We start from the raw sequence: 7,538 nt of genomic DNA on the forward strand, positions 1-7,538 counted from the left end.
AGGCTAATAAGAATGTGATCATTAGACAATTGCTGCTAAAAATGGTTTAAGTTCATTAATTGACCCTCCTCGTAAAGGATTAGCAATGCTTGGCCCCCTAGCTCATTTATTTTTCATGGCTCCGCCACTGCGCGCAACAGCGCATGTGTTCGCCCCCTCTCTCTAAATATCGATCTCGCACTTGTGCATTCCTTCATAGTCTCCCTCCACTCGGCCCCTCGCACCATCTTCTAGCCCCCACCGGATTTTGCCACATGTACAATCTAGCAGACTCCATGGTTGAACTTAAGCATAATGCACAAACCTCAAAACAACAGTGGTTCTATTTTGTTCTAGAATCTTCCGTATCATAACTGCCCAAACTTTTTTTCTACTTGAATTGCCATTTTTTTTACTTTATGCTTTACAACACACAATTCCATGGATCATAAAATAGATTAAGGGCTTCTTTGATTCAAAGGATTCTCAAAGGAATTTTGGAGGATTCTAATCCTTAGGAATTTTCCCTATCTTGGTTGTTTGATTCGTAGGATTGTAAACCATAGGAATTTTTCCATATGATTCATTTGCACTAGATTTCATAGGAAACATCCCATCCACTCAAACATCTTTGAAAGAATTTTGCGTTTTTCTATGCACAATCAAACACACGTACAATCCTGTAGGATTCAAGACGACATTCCACTATAATCCCATGTTTTTCCTATTCCCGTGTTCTTAGCTTTTTTATAAAAACTAATTGATTTTGAATGAGATGAACTATAAGAATTAAACGAAGGGCTACATCAGGCATATATGACTCAGAGCTTACATGCTATAGTGTGGTATTTATTCATAATTTGGTTGCAAAATCTGATGCGTGCAATGCATGTGTACCTTACTTGTACTTCGAGTATGTGCAAAACACATAAATTAGAATACCAATGGCACACTACACAGTGTCTCTCTTACAGTTCATGAAGCCACATGGCACATGTGTAGGCCTTGTCGCGACCTCCTTCTGTGGATTGATCATAGTGACATGCTGCTGGTTCCAGAAGAATGTACTTGTCCTCCCAGAGCCATACTGGCGGTACATGCACGAAGCAAAGATGTGCACGCACGCCACGCACACACTCATTCCCTCGCACGCACACACGAGTACATGGGCGGACGCAATTTTGTACCAAGATCCATCCCATGTGATAATTTGACGCGTGTAAAGTCGTTCACTTCATTGATGGTCAATTAATACAGCGCATGCAAATTGAGTGGACGTGAGGGCGGAAGAAAGGCATTATTTGTCAGGACCCCGACTCGATGTCACATCGATCTAGCTTGTAACACCCCATATCACTTTGCGGCCTCACGCACGGCATCCCCACGGGTGTCGCCTTACCTTTGCCCGGGGCCGTTTGCGCCTTTTGGCTCACGTATATGATAGTGTCGCTAGCATCCATATGATAAAGAGCCCGGGCTGACATGACTAGTCGTAAATCCAAGGTGGCACAGTGCTTACAGGGACAGGCATCCATGACCCAGCAACGAACGTGTCGGTCATCAGCAAGTGGGTCCGGGCTGTAGCACTGGGCTAGCAGGACTCTGGTAAACCGGGCTGTAGCGGGCTAACAGGACTCCGGTACTCAATGCGTGACATTTCCCCGAAGGGACAGACACAGGAACGAAGAAGGACACATGCCGGCCAGCCTAAGTGTTCCAGAGCAGTAGCAAGCTACCATGGCTCAGTGTAACACTAGGAGACATTTCCCGGTAAGAGAGGCTACTAAGGATAAACAACTAGGTAGTCAGATCCCACACATACCAAGCATTTCAATCATACACACAATATGCCCAATATGTGCAAACACAACAAGGCATCACAACATGACTCTATGACACAAGCACTTTATTTAAGGCTCAGAGAGCCATACATAACATACACAAAGGTACGGGTCACACAACCCAGCATTCAAGTCATACAGTCATACAAACCAGCAGCGGAAGTAACTTGTCTGAGTACAGACAACTAGTAAAATAAAAGAGGCTTGGAAAGCCTAGCTATACTACGTGGTCCTTCACAAGCTCAGGATCACCACCTGGGCCTTAGCCTACTCATTGATGTCAACGTCTACGTAGAACCCATCAGAAGGGGTTGCAGCGTCTTCTGTAAAAATGTAAATTATAGCAACATGAGTACAAAGGTACTCAGCAAGACTTACATCAGATCCTACATACATGCATATTATCAAGAAGGGTTGGTGGAGTTATTGCAGCAAGCCAGCTTTGACTCTTGGCTAGGCTAACCTACGAGACTCCAACTTGAAATGGTTTTGCGCACACGAGTCCACTACTCACCACTTCAATACACTACCGAGGGTCCACCTCCGTCTTCCTACGGAAGAGCCATCCTCGGCACTCACACTTATCTTGAAGCTTTTAGTAGTTTCCATTTACTTGTCTATGAACTGTATAGGCAACCAAGTAGTCCTTTACCGCGGACGCGGCTATTCGAATAGATCATGATAACCCTGCAGGGGTGTACTTCTTCATACATGTTTCCACCACTTAGCGTCTGCACACGACATGTGCTCGGCAGACTTCAAGTGAAAGCCGACGTGGGTGTAGACCACGACCTACCTAAACACCTAAGTCTCTAGTCCAGGTTTATCGCCTATCCAGGTTCCATCCGCAGGGAGTCCGGCCGAGGTTTCCCATACGGCCCCGAACGATGTGAACAGGGTTCCCGAGATACCTAACGGGTATTCGGTACACCGTGCCACGTACCTACCGCATCACAGCCCACCCCTATGGTCAGCGCTGTCCACGGCCTCCAGTAGGCTACAAACACCAGAAACTACTTGCAACTCCTGGACAGAGAGCTAGGGTGAATAAGAAGTCGAGCGGGGTCATATTTCAGGGCCCAATGCATGGTAGTAGCTGTATCTTAAATCACACATACAGATCTCAGTGCTTAAGGTCGGCTTCAATGAAACAACCCACCATGTACTCCTACATGGCCTCTCATCGATACCTTTACCAAAACGTGTTCACCACACCACTCTCATTACCGACATAATCATTTCACTCTAGCCATCACCCAGATGAACCAGACCTGACACGACTCTAAGCATAGCAGGCATAGCAAGGTAGGAACAACACATACATATGGCTCAATCAACTCCTACACATGCTAGTGGGTTTCATCTAGTTACTGTGGCAATGACAGGTCATGCAGAGGAAATGGGTTCAACTACCGTAGCACACAGCAGTTTGAAACGCGTTGTCTTAATGCAGTAAAAGAGAGCAGGAGCGAGAACATGGGATTGTATCGATATGATCAAATGGTTGGTTGCTTGCCTGATGGTTCGATGCACTGATACGGTTCTTCGTTAGGGTAAACACGGTACTCCTCGGGGGCAGAACCTGCCGCAAAGAACACCGATACACAACCATCACCAAACAATGTGCAACAATATGATGCATGCATGAAACATAGCAATATGAGTGTGTTGGGCTAATGCAACTAAGACCAGAAGGGTTTGAACCAATTTGAATCAAAGATTCAAATTTCAAACTCAAACATGGCCTTTTAAAGTGCTTTTCCTTGTTCTGCATTAAACATCAGGTTAACTTGTTTAGTCATGCATGAAAATAGTACAGGTGGATAGATTGGATTTTTCTGATCATTTTTCATATATAATTGTCTGATTTGGAGTTACAGAATAAAAGTTATGAATTTTTGAAGTTTAAACTATATTCTGGAATTTCCTATATTAGATTAATTCCAGAAAGTCAATTATTGCGTCAGCCTGACGTCAGTGTGACGTCAGCAGGTCAACGGAACACGTCCGGGTCAAACCTGACAGTGGGTCCCGCGTGTCAGTGTGATTAGATTAATTAAAGTTTAATTAAAACTAAACCTGTTTAATTAACAGGGCTGGGCCCCACCTGTCATTGACTCAGGGGAGTCAACCAGGGCCCACCCGTGGTCAAACCCGGGTCGGCTGCACCGGCGTTTAGCCGCCGGCGAGCCCGACGCGGCGGCGGAAGTGATTTTTGCCGTTCCGGCAACCAAACGAGCCGCGGAGGCCACCGGAGAGGAGCTGAGGTGGAGCCGCAGCTCTTGGTGGAGTCCGTTGGGGTCGGGGTGGCCGGAGTTGGCGCCGGCGACGACTTTGGCGGCCACCGGGGTTCGGCCGAAGACGAACTTGACGCTAGAGGGGTCGGTGAGGCTCGGGGAGTGGCTAGCTAGGTGCTAAGTGACACGGTGAGCATGATGGACACCAGTTTGTGGCCGGAGGGTGACCGGGAGCACGTCGGCGACGAGCTCCACGGCGGTGGGTGCGGTTGAGCTCCGGGAGGTTGCTACACGGCTCGGGAGCAAGAACGGAAGGGAGGGGAAGATGGCTAAGCTCACAGTGAGTGCGACGAACCCCTTGGTGTGGTCGGAGATGAACCGGAGCGACGACGGCATTGAAGGGGATCTCCGGCGACGGCGGACTCGGGCGAGGTCGGTGCGGTGGACTCGGGCGTTGCGAGCGCTCGGGGCTCGGCTGCTCGATGAAGTGGACAGCGGCGGAGCTCCTGGACACGATGAGAGGACGCACGGGTGGCGGGGAGCACGGCTACGACGAAGGCACGGCGATGGTGGCGTCGGCCATGGCGGGGGAGCGCGAGGGGGAGGAGCTGGAGAGGAGCGGGGGTGTCTGGCGGGTTCGGGGGAGCGAGGGAGGCCGGTCCACGACGTCACCGGATGAGGGGAGCGGCGAGGCGGCGAGCAGGTGCGTGGCGCGCGCTGCGGTCGCCGTCGGGCACCTGCCTGCCTGCCTGGCCGGCAAGCAGCTCGGTGGAGCGGCGCTGGGCTGGGCCGGCAGGTGGGCCCGGTGCTGGGCGCCAGGTAAGTTTTTTCCATTTCTTTCTGTTTTTTTTACTTCTGCAACTTTGTTGAATTAAATAAAATACTTAGGCAACTCCTAAAATCACCAAACTACTCCTAGTTCATAGTTGGATTATTTCCAACATGAAACATTTTAGTTTGGAGATATTTGAACATTTAAATATTTTATATAACTTTAAATGCCCAAATTCAAATATTTATGATTTAATTCAAAAACCCTAACATGGCCTAGGAAAATGTGCACCACTTTTGGCAGAGGTTCTGAACCAAGACAAAAAATGATGGGCATTTTAGAAGGGCATTTCAGGTTCATTGAAAAAGTTTTTAGTAAACCCTAGTTGGTTTCAGAGGGGACTGGGGGTTCTGTCATCCCCATTTCAGGTTTCTGGTGAAAGAATAAACATGATGCAACACTCTAATGCATGACTAGCTAGGGTGTGACAACTCACCCCCACTCAAAAGAATCTCGTCCCGAGATTTGGGTTCCTCCGGGAAGAAGGCGGGATACTCGAGTCGAAGACGATCCTCCCTTTCCCAAGTTGCTTCATCCTCAGAATGGTGCGACCATTGAACTTTGAGAAACTTGATATTATGACGTCGAGTGGTATGCTCGGCCTGATCGAGGATACGAATGGGGTACTCTCGATATGTAAGATTATCTTGGAGATCAAGCGTTTCGTAGTCCACTCCACAGATAGGATCCGAGAAGCAACGCCTGAGTTGAGAAACGTGGAAGACATCGTGGACTCTGGAGAGGTGCGGAGGTAGTTCCAACTGGTAGGCAACTTCTCCTCGTTTAGCGAGAATGCGAAAAGGTCCAATGTAACGAGGAGCCAATTTGCCTTTGATACCGAAACGATGGGTTCCCTTCAGAGGGTTAACCCGAAGGTAAGCCTTCTCGTCAACCTCGAAAGTCATAGCCTTATGTTTTCGGTCATATTGACTCTTTTGACGAGATTGGGCTGTTTTCAACTTTTCACGAACGATGCGAACTTGCTCTTCTGCTTCATGAATCATATCCGGGCCAAAGAATTGTCTTTCCCCGGTCTCTGACCAGTTAAGGGGTGTTCGACACCATCGTCCATAGAGAACTTCAAAAGGGGCTTTACCCAAGCTAGATTGTTAGCTGTTGTTGTAAGCGAATTCGGCAAATGGAAGGCACTTCTCCCAATCCATTCCGAATGAGATAACAGAGGCTCGAAGCATGTCTTCTAGGATCTGGTTGACGCGTTCTACTTGACCACTCGATTGAGGGTGAAAAGCGGTGCTAAAGGAAAGGCGGGTTCCCATAGCGTTTTGGAAACTTTCCCAAAATCGAGAGGTGAAAAGACTTCCTCGATCCGAGTTAATTTCCAAAGGAACACCATGGAGAGACACTATTCGGGAGATGTATAAGTCTGCCAGCTGACTAGCGGTTATACTCTCACGAACAGGTAAGAAATGGGCCACTTTGGAAAGACGATCGACAACGACAAAGATAGCATTATTCCCTCTCTTGGTCCTGGGAAAACCGGTAATGAAATCCATACCAATTTTATCCCATTTCCATTCAGGAATAGCTAGGGGTTGAAGGGTGCCAGCAGGCCGTTGATGCTCTGCTTTTACACGATGACAGACGTCGCAATTAGCAATATACTGAGCAATTTCTCTCTTCATCCTAGTCCACCAGAACCTCTGGCGTAGGTCCTGATACATCTTAGTACTACCGGGATGAATGGTGAGAGGAGATTCATGAGCCTCCTTAAGGATCAACTGTCGTAGATGCTGGTTCTTGGGAACCACTAAACGGTTCCCAAAGTACACAACACCATGATCATTTGTGGATAAACAACTAGCACATCCGCTAGCAATGTTCTCCTTGATTTTAGATATTCCCTTATCTCGCTTTTGGGCAGCGATGATTTGATCCATAAGAGTAGGTTTCGCCACCAAGGTGGAAAGAAATCCTTGAGGAACAATGTGAAGGTTAAGCTTCCGAAATTCCTCATGGAGAAGCGGTTGACTTTGTTGTAACATCAGGTTGTTACAATAAGATTTACGACTTAGCGCATCAGCCATGACGTTGGCTTTCCCTGGGGTGTAAGTTATTCCTAAGTCGAAATCTGTGATCAACTCAACCCAACGTCTTTGCCTGAGATTCAAATCCGGTTGGGTGAAAATGTACTTCAGACTTTGGTGATCAGTGAATATTTCGCAACGGTTACCGAGGAGGTAATGTCGCCAGGTCTTAAGTGCATAGACTACGGCTGCAAGCTCTAGATCATGAGTAGGATAATTCTCCTCATGTGGGTGCAATTGCCGTGAAGCGTAAGCAATTACATGTCGATCTTGCATGAGGATGCAACCTAGTCCTTGTCGCGAGGCGTCGCAGTAGATAACAAAGTCCTTAGAGAAGTCTGGCGGTACCAGAACGGGAGCAGAAGTCAGGCGTCTTTTCAGTTCCTGAAAGCTGTGCTCACATTGTGGAGTCCATTCAAACTTTTTATCTTTCTTGAGGAGTTCGGTTAGAGGTTTAGCAACTTTGGAGAAATTTTCGACAAAGCGACGGCAATAGCTCGCTAAGCCCAGAAAACTCCGAACTTGCTTGACCGATTCAGGTGGAGTCCAATTAAGGACGGCTTGAACTCGCTCAGGGTTAACAGCGATACCTTTACCAGATATT

Source organism: Triticum dicoccoides, chromosome 5A, assembly GCF_002162155.2.
Source record: "Triticum dicoccoides isolate Atlit2015 ecotype Zavitan chromosome 5A, WEW_v2.0, whole genome shotgun sequence".
In the NCBI taxonomy this organism is placed as follows: Eukaryota; Viridiplantae; Streptophyta; class Magnoliopsida; order Poales; family Poaceae; genus Triticum; species Triticum dicoccoides.